Source organism: Daphnia pulicaria, chromosome 4 (genome assembly GCF_021234035.1).
Source record: "Daphnia pulicaria isolate SC F1-1A chromosome 4, SC_F0-13Bv2, whole genome shotgun sequence".
In the NCBI taxonomy this organism is placed as follows: domain Eukaryota; kingdom Metazoa; phylum Arthropoda; class Branchiopoda; order Diplostraca; family Daphniidae; genus Daphnia; species Daphnia pulicaria.
Window position 1 is genome coordinate 6,338,892 of NC_060916.1, and position 13,005 is coordinate 6,351,896.

General features: G+C 39.7%; 25 non-coding genes across 25 annotated transcripts; 13 read left to right on the forward strand and 12 right to left on the reverse strand.

The window, feature by feature from the left end:
- The first annotated feature begins 144 nt into the window (after positions 1 to 144).
- On the forward strand, positions 145 to 216 carry Trnaw-cca. Its single transcript has one exon. It is a non-coding gene; the product is annotated as a tRNA-Trp (tRNA).
- A 579-nt stretch (positions 217 to 795) lies between these two features.
- On the reverse strand, positions 796 to 866 carry Trnag-gcc. The gene has a single exon. It is a non-coding gene; the product is annotated as a tRNA-Gly (tRNA).
- A 282-nt stretch (positions 867 to 1,148) lies between these two features.
- Positions 1,149 to 1,220, forward strand: Trnaw-cca. The gene has a single exon. It is a non-coding gene; the product is annotated as a tRNA-Trp (tRNA).
- A 576-nt stretch (positions 1,221 to 1,796) lies between these two features.
- On the reverse strand, positions 1,797 to 1,867 carry Trnag-gcc. Its single transcript has one exon. It is a non-coding gene; the product is annotated as a tRNA-Gly (tRNA).
- Positions 1,868 to 2,149: 282 nt separating this feature from the next.
- On the forward strand, positions 2,150 to 2,221 carry Trnaw-cca. Its single transcript has one exon. It is a non-coding gene; the product is annotated as a tRNA-Trp (tRNA).
- Positions 2,222 to 2,797: 576 nt separating this feature from the next.
- Positions 2,798 to 2,868, reverse strand: Trnag-gcc. The gene has a single exon. It is a non-coding gene; the product is annotated as a tRNA-Gly (tRNA).
- A 282-nt stretch (positions 2,869 to 3,150) lies between these two features.
- Positions 3,151 to 3,222, forward strand: Trnaw-cca. The gene has a single exon. It is a non-coding gene; the product is annotated as a tRNA-Trp (tRNA).
- Positions 3,223 to 3,797: 575 nt separating this feature from the next.
- On the reverse strand, positions 3,798 to 3,868 carry Trnag-gcc. Its single transcript has one exon. It is a non-coding gene; the product is annotated as a tRNA-Gly (tRNA).
- A 282-nt stretch (positions 3,869 to 4,150) lies between these two features.
- Positions 4,151 to 4,222, forward strand: Trnaw-cca. The gene has a single exon. It is a non-coding gene; the product is annotated as a tRNA-Trp (tRNA).
- A 576-nt stretch (positions 4,223 to 4,798) lies between these two features.
- On the reverse strand, positions 4,799 to 4,869 carry Trnag-gcc. Its single transcript has one exon. It is a non-coding gene; the product is annotated as a tRNA-Gly (tRNA).
- A 282-nt stretch (positions 4,870 to 5,151) lies between these two features.
- On the forward strand, positions 5,152 to 5,223 carry Trnaw-cca. Its single transcript has one exon. It is a non-coding gene; the product is annotated as a tRNA-Trp (tRNA).
- Positions 5,224 to 5,798: 575 nt separating this feature from the next.
- Trnag-gcc lies at positions 5,799 to 5,869 on the reverse strand. The gene has a single exon. It is a non-coding gene; the product is annotated as a tRNA-Gly (tRNA).
- Positions 5,870 to 6,151: 282 nt separating this feature from the next.
- Positions 6,152 to 6,223, forward strand: Trnaw-cca. Its single transcript has one exon. It is a non-coding gene; the product is annotated as a tRNA-Trp (tRNA).
- Positions 6,224 to 6,799: 576 nt separating this feature from the next.
- Trnag-gcc lies at positions 6,800 to 6,870 on the reverse strand. The gene has a single exon. It is a non-coding gene; the product is annotated as a tRNA-Gly (tRNA).
- Positions 6,871 to 7,152: 282 nt separating this feature from the next.
- Trnaw-cca lies at positions 7,153 to 7,224 on the forward strand. Its single transcript has one exon. It is a non-coding gene; the product is annotated as a tRNA-Trp (tRNA).
- A 576-nt stretch (positions 7,225 to 7,800) lies between these two features.
- On the reverse strand, positions 7,801 to 7,871 carry Trnag-gcc. Its single transcript has one exon. It is a non-coding gene; the product is annotated as a tRNA-Gly (tRNA).
- Positions 7,872 to 8,153: 282 nt separating this feature from the next.
- Trnaw-cca lies at positions 8,154 to 8,225 on the forward strand. Its single transcript has one exon. It is a non-coding gene; the product is annotated as a tRNA-Trp (tRNA).
- Positions 8,226 to 8,800: 575 nt separating this feature from the next.
- Trnag-gcc lies at positions 8,801 to 8,871 on the reverse strand. The gene has a single exon. It is a non-coding gene; the product is annotated as a tRNA-Gly (tRNA).
- Positions 8,872 to 9,153: 282 nt separating this feature from the next.
- Trnaw-cca lies at positions 9,154 to 9,225 on the forward strand. Its single transcript has one exon. It is a non-coding gene; the product is annotated as a tRNA-Trp (tRNA).
- Positions 9,226 to 10,153: 928 nt separating this feature from the next.
- Positions 10,154 to 10,225, forward strand: Trnaw-cca. Its single transcript has one exon. It is a non-coding gene; the product is annotated as a tRNA-Trp (tRNA).
- Positions 10,226 to 10,801: 576 nt separating this feature from the next.
- On the reverse strand, positions 10,802 to 10,872 carry Trnag-gcc. The gene has a single exon. It is a non-coding gene; the product is annotated as a tRNA-Gly (tRNA).
- Positions 10,873 to 11,154: 282 nt separating this feature from the next.
- Positions 11,155 to 11,226, forward strand: Trnaw-cca. The gene has a single exon. It is a non-coding gene; the product is annotated as a tRNA-Trp (tRNA).
- Positions 11,227 to 11,801: 575 nt separating this feature from the next.
- Positions 11,802 to 11,872, reverse strand: Trnag-gcc. Its single transcript has one exon. It is a non-coding gene; the product is annotated as a tRNA-Gly (tRNA).
- A 282-nt stretch (positions 11,873 to 12,154) lies between these two features.
- Trnaw-cca lies at positions 12,155 to 12,226 on the forward strand. The gene has a single exon. It is a non-coding gene; the product is annotated as a tRNA-Trp (tRNA).
- Positions 12,227 to 12,803: 577 nt separating this feature from the next.
- Trnag-gcc lies at positions 12,804 to 12,874 on the reverse strand. Its single transcript has one exon. It is a non-coding gene; the product is annotated as a tRNA-Gly (tRNA).
- Between the last annotated feature and the right edge of the window lie 131 nt (positions 12,875 to 13,005).

The window sequence follows — 13,005 nt, forward strand, 5'->3', positions numbered from 1 at the left end:
ACCTGACTAATCTGACTGACTCTTTCAAAAGACTAAATGTGTTCGTGTGATAATCAATCTTACCATCAGAATCTATTCCTTTATAAAAGACACCGTAGTTCCCAAAATATAAATCGATATAATAGTAATTACATCGAAAATCAAGATTTCGTGGCGCAACGGTAGCGCGCCTGACTCCAGATCAGGAGGTTGCGTGTTCAAATCACGTCGAGATCAAGCAAAAATATTTTTTCTGAAGGTATGTTTAGGCTTTTAAAACGGATACAATGTTCAAATAACATTAATCACCATTGTTTCTATATCTTGTTATCTCAACACACATGTATCCTAATTCAATTTGAATCTTAGTCAGCTGTTTTTTTTTTTTCTTTTTATCAAAATGTGACTTTAGATCTACACGGGACTACAGTTTTTGGAATGGGAGAGCATAGAACCAAGTGAGTTTACAAAAGGGGGAACATTTGCGTCTGAATGTCGATTACCACAGCAGTTGGAACACGACGAGTTTGAACCGATAACTATCTTGGGTTTCCACGATACAAACACAGAGTCTGGCGATGGATATAACTTGTACCTCTCTGTCCTACAAATGGTTTATTCGCCAATTGGTATGATCAAAGGAAGATTAAGTAATCTAAACCAATCTGGCAAACAAAAAAGAGTCCGCTTAAAGAGATTGCTTCAACCACCACTAACCACTAAGTACCGTCCTTATACGTACTGCGCAAGAATATCAGCAAACTAAACTCAATAGAGTAGATTCTACCAATCTGTCTTGGGCAATGGTGATTAAAATGCATCGACCGGGAATCGAACCCGGGCCGCCCGCGTGGCAGGCGAGCATTCTACCACTGAACCATCGATGCTTGCCCCTCACGTATACTTCTTGATACAAATTGCACGACGACAACCCATCTATTGTAGCCGACTATCATGCCTAAGCTTGTTAGCTTTCATTACGGAAATCAAGGCTTGTGGCGATCAAAAGATCCAAGGAAATATAAAAAAATAACCTGACTAATCTGACTGACTCTTTCAAAAGACTAAATGTGTTCGTGTGATAATCAATCTTACCATCAGAATCTATTCCTTTATAAAAGACACCGTAGTTCCCAAAATATAACGTTAGTAATTACATCGAAAATCAAGATTTCGTGGCGCAACGGTAGCGCGCCTGACTCCAGATCAGGAGGTTGCGTGTTCAAATCACGTCGAGATCAAGCAAAAATATTTCTTCTGAAGGTATGTTTAGGCTTTTAAAACGGATACAATGTTCAAATAACATTAATCACCATTGTTTCTATATCTTGTTATCTCAACACACATGTATTCTAATTCAATTTGAATCTTAGTCAGCTGTTTTTTTTTCTTTTTATCAAAATGTGACTTTAGATCTACACGGGACTACAGTTTTTGGAATGGGAGAGCACAGAACCAAGTGAGTTTACAAAAGGGGGAACATTTGCGTCTGAATGTCGATTACCACAGCAGTTGGAACACGACGAGTTTGAACCGATAACTATCTTGGGTTTCCACGATACAAACACAGAGTCTGGCGATGGATATAACTTGTACCTCTCTGTCCTACAAATGGTTTATTCGCCAATTGGTATGATCAAAGGGAGATTAAGTAATCTAAACCAATCTGGCAAACAAAAAAGAGTCCGCTTAAAGAGATTGCTTCAACCACCACTAACCACTAAGTACCGTCCTTATACGTACTGCGCAAGAATATCAGCAAACTAAACTCAATAGAGTAGATTCTACCAATCTGTCTTGGGCAATGGTGATTAAAATGCATCGACCGGGAATCGAACCCGGGCCGCCCGCGTGGCAGGCGAGCATTCTACCACTGAACCATCGATGCTTGCCCCTCACGTATACTTCTTGATACAAATTGCACGACGACAACCCATCTATTGTAGCCGACTATCATGCCTAAGCTTGTTAGCTTTCATTACGGAAATCAAGGCTTGTGGCGATCAAAAGATCCAAGGAAATATAAAAAAATAACCTGACTAATCTGACTGACTCTTTCAAAAGACTAAATGTGTTCGTGTGATAATCAATCTTACCATCAGAATCTATTCCTTTATAAAAGACACCGTAGTTCCCAAAATATAACGATAGTAATTACATCGAAAATCAAGATTTCGTGGCGCAACGGTAGCGCGCCTGACTCCAGATCAGGAGGTTGCGTGTTCAAATCACGTCGAGATCAAGCAAAAATATTTCTTCTGAAGGTATGTTTAGGCTTTTAAAACGGATACAATGTTCAAATAACATTAATCACCATTGTTTCTATATCTTGTTATCTCAACACACATGTATCCTAATTCAATTTGAATCTTAGTCAGCTGTTTTTTTTTCTTTTTATCAAAATGTGACTTTAGATCTACACGGGACTACAGTTTTTGGAATGGGAGAGCATAGAACCAAGTGAGTTTACAAAAGGGGGAACATTTGCGTCTGAATGTCGATTACCACAGCAGTTGGAACACGACGAGTTTGAACCGATAACTATCTTGGGTTTCCACGATACAAACACAGAGTCTGGCGATGGATATAACTTGTACCTCTCTGTCCTACAAATGGTTTATTCGCCAATTGGTATGATCAAAGGAAGATTAAGTAATCTAAACCAATCTGGCAAACAAAAAAGAGTCCGCTTAAAGAGATTGCTTCAACCACCACTAACCACTAAGTACCGTCCTTATACGTACTGCGCAAGAATATCAGCAAACTAAACTCAATAGAGTAGATTCTACCAATCTGTCTTGGGCAATGGTGATTAAAATGCATCGACCGGGAATCGAACCCGGGCCGCCCGCGTGGCAGGCGAGCATTCTACCACTGAACCATCGATGCTTGCCCCTCACGTATACTTCTTGATACAAATTGCACGACGACAACCCATCTATTGTAGCCGACTATCATGCCTAAGCTTGTTAGCTTTCATTACGGAAATCAAGGCTTGTGGCGATCAAAAGATCCAAGGAAATATAAAAAAATAACCTGACTAATCTGACTGACTCTTTCAAAAGACTAAATGTGTTCGTGTGATAATCAATCTTACCATCAGAATCTATTCCTTTATAAAAGACACCGTAGTTCCCAAAATATAACGATAGTAATTACATCGAAAATCAAGATTTCGTGGCGCAACGGTAGCGCGCCTGACTCCAGATCAGGAGGTTGCGTGTTCAAATCACGTCGAGATCAAGCAAAAATATTTCTTCTGAAGGTATGTTTAGGCTTTTAAAACGGATACAATGTTCAAATAACATTAATCACCATTGTTTCTATATCTTGTTATCTCAACACACATGTATCCTAATTCAATTTGAATCTTAGTCAGCTTTTTTTTTTCTTTTTATCAAAATGTGACTTTAGATCTACACGGGACTACAGTTTTTGGAATGGGAGAGCATAGAACCAAGTGAGTTTACAAAAGGGGGAACATTTGCGTCTGAATGTCGATTACCACAGCAGTTGGAACACGACGAGTTTGAACCGATAACTATCTTGGGTTTCCACGATACAAACACAGAGTCTGGCGATGGATATAACTTGTACCTCTCTGTCCTACAAATGGTTTATTCGCCAATTGGTATGATCAAAGGAAGATTAAGTAATCTAAACCAATCTGGCAAACAAAAAAGAGTCCGCTTAAAGAGATTGCTTCAACCACCACTAACCACTAAGTACCGTCCTTATACGTACTGCGCAAGAATATCAGCAAACTAAACTCAATAGAGTAGATTCTACCAATCTGTCTTGGGCAATGGTGATTAAAATGCATCGACCGGGAATCGAACCCGGGCCGCCCGCGTGGCAGGCGAGCATTCTACCACTGAACCATCGATGCTTGCCCCTCACGTATACTTCTTGATACAAATTGCACGACGACAACCCATCTATTGTAGCCGACTATCATGCCTAAGCTTGTTAGCTTTCATTACGGAAATCAAGGCTTGTGGCGATCAAAAGATCCAAGGAAATATAAAAAAATAACCTGACTAATCTGACTGACTCTTTCAAAAGACTAAATGTGTTCGTGTGATAATCAATCTTACCATCAGAATCTATTCCTTTATAAAAGACACCGTAGTTCCCAAAATATAACGATAGTAATTACATCGAAAATCAAGTTTTCGTGGCGCAACGGTAGCGCGCCTGACTCCAGATCAGGAGGTTGCGTGTTCAAATCACGTCGAGATCAAGCAAAAATATTTCTTCTGAAGGTATGTTTAGGCTTTTAAAACGGATACAATGTTCAAATAACATTAATCACCATTGTTTCTATATCTTGTTATCTCAACACACATGTATCCTAATTCAATTTGAATCTTAGTCAGCTGTTTTTTTTTCTTTTTATCAAAATGTGACTTTAGATCTACACGGGACTACAGTTTTTGGAATGGGAGAGCATAGAACCAAGTGAGTTTACAAAAGGGGGAACATTTGCGTCTGAATGTCGATTACCACAGCAGTTGGAACACGACGAGTTTGAACCGATAACTATCTTGGGTTTCCACGATACAAACACAGAGTCTGGCGATGGATATAACTTGTACCTCTCTGTCCTACAAATGGTTTATTCGCCAATTGGTATGATCAAAGGAAGATTAAGTAATCTAAACCAATCTGGCAAACAAAAAAGAGTCCGCTTAAAGAGATTGCTTCAACCACCACTAACCACTAAGTACCGTCCTTATACGTACTGCGCAAGAATATCAGCAAACTAAACTCAATAGAGTAGATTCTACCAATCTGTCTTGGGCAATGGTGATTAAAATGCATCGACCGGGAATCGAACCCGGGCCGCCCGCGTGGCAGGCGAGCATTCTACCACTGAACCATCGATGCTTGCCCCTCACGTATACTTCTTGATACAAATTGCACGACGACAACCCATCTATTGTAGCCGACTATCATGCCTAAGCTTGTTAGCTTTCATTACGGAAATCAAGGCTTGTGGCGATCAAAAGATCCAAGGAAATATAAAAAAATAACCTGACTAATCTGACTGACTCTTTCAAAAGACTAAATGTGTTCGTGTGATAATCAATCTTACCATCAGAATCTATTCCTTTATAAAAGACACCGTAGTTCCCAAAATATAACGATAGTAATTACATCGAAAATCAAGATTTCGTGGCGCAACGGTAGCGCGCCTGACTCCAGATCAGGAGGTTGCGTGTTCAAATCACGTCGAGATCAAGCAAAAATATTTCTTCTGAAGGTATGTTTAGGCTTTTAAAACGGATACAATGTTCAAATAACATTAATCACCATTGTTTCTATATCTTGTTATCTCAACACACATGTATCCTAATTCAATTTGAATCTTAGTCAGCTTTTTTTTTTCTTTTTATCAAAATGTGACTTTAGATCTACACGGGACTACAGTTTTTGGAATGGGAGAGCATAGAACCAAGTGAGTTTACAAAAGGGGGAACATTTGCGTCTGAATGTCGATTACCACAGCAGTTGGAACACGACGAGTTTGAACCGATAACTATCTTGGGTTTCCACGATACAAACACAGAGTCTGGCGATGGATATAACTTGTACCTCTCTGTCCTACAAATGGTTTATTCGCCAATTGGTATGATCAAAGGAAGATTAAGTAATCTAAACCAATCTGGCAAACAAAAAAGAGTCCGCTTAAAGAGATTGCTTCAACCACCACTAACCACTAAGTACCGTCCTTATACGTACTGCGCAAGAATATCAGCAAACTAAACTCAATAGAGTAGATTCTACCAATCTGTCTTGGGCAATGGTGATTAAAATGCATCGACCGGGAATCGAACCCGGGCCGCCCGCGTGGCAGGCGAGCATTCTACCACTGAACCATCGATGCTTGCCCCTCACGTATACTTCTTGATACAAATTGCACGACGACAACCCATCTATTGTAGCCGACTATCATGCCTAAGCTTGTTAGCTTTCATTACGGAAATCAAGGCTTGTGGCGATCAAAAGATCCAAGGAAATATAAAAAAATAACCTGACTAATCTGACTGACTCTTTCAAAAGACTAAATGTGTTCGTGTGATAATCAATCTTACCATCAGAATCTATTCCTTTATAAAAGACACCGTAGTTCCCAAAATATAACGATAGTAATTACATCGAAAATCAAGTTTTCGTGGCGCAACGGTAGCGCGCCTGACTCCAGATCAGGAGGTTGCGTGTTCAAATCACGTCGAGATCAAGCAAAAATATTTCTTCTGAAGGTATGTTTAGGCTTTTAAAACGGATACAATGTTCAAATAACATTAATCACCATTGTTTCTATATCTTGTTATCTCAACACACATGTATCCTAATTCAATTTGAATCTTAGTCAGCTGTTTTTTTTTCTTTTTATCAAAATGTGACTTTAGATCTACACGGGACTACAGTTTTTGGAATGGGAGAGCATAGAACCAAGTGAGTTTACAAAAGGGGGAACATTTGCGTCTGAATGTCGATTACCACAGCAGTTGGAACACGACGAGTTTGAACCGATAACTATCTTGGGTTTCCACGATACAAACACAGAGTCTGGCGATGGATATAACTTGTACCTCTCTGTCCTACAAATGGTTTATTCGCCAATTGGTATGATCAAAGGAAGATTAAGTAATCTAAACCAATCTGGCAAACAAAAAAGAGTCCGCTTAAAGAGATTGCTTCAACCACCACTAACCACTAAGTACCGTCCTTATACGTACTGCGCAAGAATATCAGCAAACTAAACTCAATAGAGTAGATTCTACCAATCTGTCTTGGGCAATGGTGATTAAAATGCATCGACCGGGAATCGAACCCGGGCCGCCCGCGTGGCAGGCGAGCATTCTACCACTGAACCATCGATGCTTGCCCCTCACGTATACTTCTTGATACAAATTGCACGACGACAACCCATCTATTGTAGCCGACTATCATGCCTAAGCTTGTTAGCTTTCATTACGGAAATCAAGGCTTGTGGCGATCAAAAGATCCAAGGAAATATAAAAAAATAACCTGACTAATCTGACTGACTCTTTCAAAAGACTAAATGTGTTCGTGTGATAATCAATCTTACCATCAGAATCTATTCCTTTATAAAAGACACCGTAGTTCCCAAAATATAACGATAGTAATTACATCGAAAATCAAGATTTCGTGGCGCAACGGTAGCGCGCCTGACTCCAGATCAGGAGGTTGCGTGTTCAAATCACGTCGAGATCAAGCAAAAATATTTCTTCTGAAGGTATGTTTAGGCTTTTAAAACGGATACAATGTTCAAATAACATTAATCACCATTGTTTCTATATCTTGTTATCTCAACACACATGTATCCTAATTCAATTTGAATCTTAGTCAGCTGTTTTTTTTTCTTTTTATCAAAATGTGACTTTAGATCTACACGGGACTACAGTTTTTGGAATGGGAGAGCATAGAACCAAGTGAGTTTACAAAAGGGGGAACATTTGCGTCTGAATGTCGATTACCACAGCAGTTGGAACACGACGAGTTTGAACCGATAACTATCTTGGGTTTCCACGATACAAACACAGAGTCTGGCGATGGATATAACTTGTACCTCTCTGTCCTACAAATGGTTTATTCGCCAATTGGTATGATCAAAGGAAGATTAAGTAATCTAAACCAATCTGGCAAACAAAAAAGAGTCCGCTTAAAGAGATTGCTTCAACCACCACTAACCACTAAGTACCGTCCTTATACGTACTGCGCAAGAATATCAGCAAACTAAACTCAATAGAGTAGATTCTACCAATCTGTCTTGGGCAATGGTGATTAAAATGCATCGACCGGGAATCGAACCCGGGCCGCCCGCGTGGCAGGCGAGCATTCTACCACTGAACCATCGATGCTTGCCCCTCACGTATACTTCTTGATACAAATTGCACGACGACAACCCATCTATTGTAGCCGACTATCATGCCTAAGCTTGTTAGCTTTCATTACGGAAATCAAGGCTTGTGGCGATCAAAAGATCCAAGGAAATATAAAAAAATAACCTGACTAATCTGACTGACTCTTTCAAAAGACTAAATGTGTTCGTGTGATAATCAATCTTACCATCAGAATCTATTCCTTTATAAAAGACACCGTAGTTCCCAAAATATAACGATAGTAATTACATCGAAAATCAAGATTTCGTGGCGCAACGGTAGCGCGCCTGACTCCAGATCAGGAGGTTGCGTGTTCAAATCACGTCGAGATCAAGCAAAAATATTTCTTCTGAAGGTATGTTTAGGCTTTTAAAACGGATACAATGTTCAAATAACATTAATCACCATTGTTTCTATATCTTGTTATCTCAACACACATGTATCCTAATTCAATTTGAATCTTAGTCAGCTTTTTTTTTTCTTTTTATCAAAATGTGACTTTAGATCTACACGGGACTACAGTTTTTGGAATGGGAGAGCATAGAACCAAGTGAGTTTACAAAAGGGGGAACATTTGCGTCTGAATGTCGATTACCACAGCAGTTGGAACACGACGAGTTTGAACCGATAACTATCTTGGGTTTCCACGATACAAACACAGAGTCTGGCGATGGATATAACTTGTACCTCTCTGTCCTACAAATGGTTTATTCGCCAATTGGTATGATCAAAGGAAGATTAAGTAATCTAAACCAATCTGGCAAACAAAAAAGAGTCCGCTTAAAGAGATTGCTTCAACCACCACTAACCACTAAGTACCGTCCTTATACGTACTGCGCAAGAATATCAGCAAACTAAACTCAATAGAGTAGATTCTACCAATCTGTCTTGGGCAATGGTGATTAAAATGCATCGACCGGGAATCGAACCCGGGCCGCCCGCGTGGCAGGCGAGCATTCTACCACTGAACCATCGATGCTTGCCCCTCACGTATACTTCTTGATACAAATTGCACGACGACAACCCATCTATTGTAGCCGACTATCATGCCTAAGCTTGTTAGCTTTCATTACGGAAATCAAGGCTTGTGGCGATCAAAAGATCCAAGGAAATATAAAAAAATAACCTGACTAATCTGACTGACTCTTTCAAAAGACTAAATGTGTTCGTGTGATAATCAATCTTACCATCAGAATCTATTCCTTTATAAAAGACACCGTAGTTCCCAAAATATAACGATAGTAATTACATCGAAAATCAAGATTTCGTGGCGCAACGGTAGCGCGCCTGACTCCAGATCAGGAGGTTGCGTGTTCAAATCACGTCGAGATCAAGCAAAAATATTTCTTCTGAAGGTATGTTTAGGCTTTTAAAACGGATACAATGTTCAAATAACATTAATCACCATTGTTTCTATATCTTGTTATCTCAACACACATGTATCCTAATTCAATTTGAATCTTAGTCAGCTTTTTTTTTTCTTTTTATCAAAATGTGACTTTAGATCTACACGGGACTACAGTTTTTGGAATGGGAGAGCATAGAACCAAGTGAGTTTACAAAAGGGGGAACATTTGCGTCTGAATGTCGATTACCACAGCAGTTGGAACACGACGAGTTTGAACCGATAACTATCTTGGGTTTCCACGATACAAACACAGAGTCTGGCGATGGATATAACTTGTACCTCTCTGTCCTACAAATGGTTTATTCGCCAATTGGTATGATCAAAGGAAGATTAAGTAATCTAAACCAATCTGGCAAACAAGAAAGAGTCCGCTTAAAGAGATTGCTTCAACCACCACTAACCACTAAGTACCGTCCTTATACGTACTGCGCAAGAATATCAGCAAACTAAACTCAATAGAGTAGATTCTACCAATCTGTCTTGGGCAATGGTGATTAAAATGCATCGACCGGGAATCGAACTCGGGCCGCCCGCGTGGCAGGCGAGCATTCTACCACTGAACCATCGATGCTTGCCCCTCACGTATACTTCTTGATACAAATTGCACGACGACAACCCATCTATTGTAGCCGACTATCATGCCTAAGCTTGTTAGCTTTCATTACGGAAATCAAGGCTTGTGGCGATCAAAAGATCCAAGGAAATATAAAAAAATAACCTGACTAATCTGACTGACTCTTTCAAAAGACTAAATGTGTTCGTGTGATAATCAATCTTACCATCAGAATCTATTCCTTTATAAAAGACACCGTAGTTCCCAAAATATAACGATAGTAATTACATCGAAAATCAAGTTTTCGTGGCGCAACGGTAGCGCGCCTGACTCCAGATCAGGAGGTTGCGTGTTCAAATCACGTCGAGATCAAGCAAAAATACTTCTTCTGAAGGTATGTTTAGGCTTTTAAAACGGATACAATGTTCAAATAACATTAATCACCATTGTTTCTATATCTTGTTATCTCAACACACATGTATCCTAATTCAATTTGAATCTTAGTCAGCTGTTTTTTTTTCTTTTTATCAAAATGTGACTTTAGATCTACACGGGACTACAGTTTTTGGAATGGGAGAGCATAGAACCAAGTGAGTTTACAAAAGGGGGAACATTTGCGTCTGAATGTCGATTACCACAGCAGTTGGAACACGACGAGTTTGAACCGATAACTATCTTGGGTTTCCACGATACAAACACAGAGTCTGGCGATGGATATAACTTGTACCTCTCTGTCCTACAAATGGTTTATTCGCCAATTGGTATGATCAAAGGAAGATTAAGTAATCTAAACCAATCTGGCAAACAAAAAAGAGTCCGCTTAAAGAGATTGCTTCAACCACCACTAACCACTAAGTACCGTCCTTATACGTACTGCGCAAGAATATCAGCAAACTAAACTCAATAGAGTAGATTCTACCAATCTGTCTTGGGCAATGGTGATTAAAATGCATCGACCGGGAATCGAACCCGGGCCGCCCGCGTGGCAGGCGAGCATTCTACCACTGAACCATCGATGCTTGCCCCTCACATATACTACTTGATACAAATTGCACGACGACAACCCATCTATTGTAGCCGACTATCATGCCTAAGCTTGTTAGCTTTCATTACGGAAATCAAGGCTTGTGGCGATCAAAAGATCCAAGGAAATATAAAAAAATAACCTGACTAATCTGACTGACTCTTTCAAAAGACTAAATGTGTTCGTGTGATAATCAATCTTACCATCAGAATCTATTCCTTTATAAAAGACACCGTAGTTCCCAAAATATAACGATAGTAATTACATCGAAAATCAAGATTTCGTGGCGCAACGGTAGCGCGCCTGACTCCAGATCAGGAGGTTGCGTGTTCAAATCACGTCGAGATCAAGCAAAAATATTTCTTCTGAAGGTATGTTTAGGCTTTTAAAACGGATACAATGTTCAAATAACATTAATCACCATTGTTTCTATATCTTGTTATCTCAACACACATGTATCCTAATTCAATTTGAATCTTAGTCAGCTTTTTTTTTTCTTTTTATCAAAATGTGACTTTAGATCTACACGGGACTACAGTTTTTGGAATGGGAGAGCATAGAACCAAGTGAGTTTACAAAAGGGGGAACATTTGCGTCTGAATGTCGATTACCACAGCAGTTGGAACACGACGAGTTTGAACCGATAACTATCTTGGGTTTCCACGATACAAACACAGAGTCTGGCGATGGATATAACTTGTACCTCTCTGTCCTACAAATGGTTTATTCGCCAATTGGTATGATCAAAGGAAGATTAAGTAATCTAAACCAATCTGGCAAACAAAAAAGAGTCCGCTTAAAGAGATTGCTTCAACCACCACTAACCACTAAGTACCGTCCTTATACGTACTGCGCAAGAATATCAGCAAACTAAACTCAATAGAGTAGATTCTACCAATCTGTCTTGGGCAATGGTGATTAAAATGCATCGACCGGGAATCGAACCCGGGCCGCCCGCGTGGCAGGCGAGCATTCTACCACTGAACCATCGATGCTTGCCCCTCACGTATACTTCTTGATACAAATTGCACGACGACAACCCATCTATTGTAGCCGACTATCATGCCTAAGCTTGTTAGCTTTCATTACGGAAATCAAGGCTTGTGGCGATCAAAAGATCCAAGGAAATATAAAAAAATAACCTGACTAATCTGACTGACTCTTTCAAAAGACTAAATGTGTTCGTGTGATAATCAATCTTACCATCAGAATCTATTCCTTTATAAAAGACACCGTAGTTCCCAAAATATAACGATAGTAATTACATCGAAAATCAAGTTTTCGTGGCGCAACGGTAGCGCGTCTGACTCCAGATCAGGAGGTTGCGTGTTCAAATCACGTCGAGATCAAGCAAAAATATTTCTTCTGAAGGTATGTTTAGGCTTTTAAAACGGATACGATGTTCAAATAACATTAATCACCATTGTTTCTATATCTTGTTATCTCAACACACATGTATCCTAATTCAATTTGAATCTTAGTCAGCTGTTTTTTTTTTCTTTTTATCAAAATGTGACTTTAGATCTACACGGGACTACAGTTTTTGGAATGGGAGAGCATAGAACCAAGTGAGTTTACAAAAGGGGGAACATTTGCGTCTGAATGTCGATTACCACAGCAGTTGGAACACGACGAGTTTGAACCGATAACTATCTTGGGTTTCCACGATACAAACACAGAGTCTGGCGATGGATATAACTTGTACCTCTCTGTCCTACAAATGGTTTATTCGCCAATTGGTATGATCAAAGGAAGATTAAGTAATCTAAACCAATCTGGCAAACAAAAAAGAGTCCGCTTAAAGAGATTGCTTCAACCACCACTAACCACTAAGTACCGTCCTTATACGTACTGCGCAAGAATATCAGCAAACTAAACTCAATAGAGTAGATTCTACCAATCTGTCTTGGGCAATGGTGATTAAAATGCATCGACCGGGAATCGAACCCGGGCCGCCCGCGTGGCAGGCGAGCATTCTACCACTGAACCATCGATGCTTGCCCCTCACGTATACTTCTTGATACAAATTGCACGACGACAACCCATCTATTGTAGCCGACTATCATGCCTAAGCTTGTTAGCTTTCATTACGGAAATCAAGGCTTGTGGCGATCAAAAGATCCAAGGA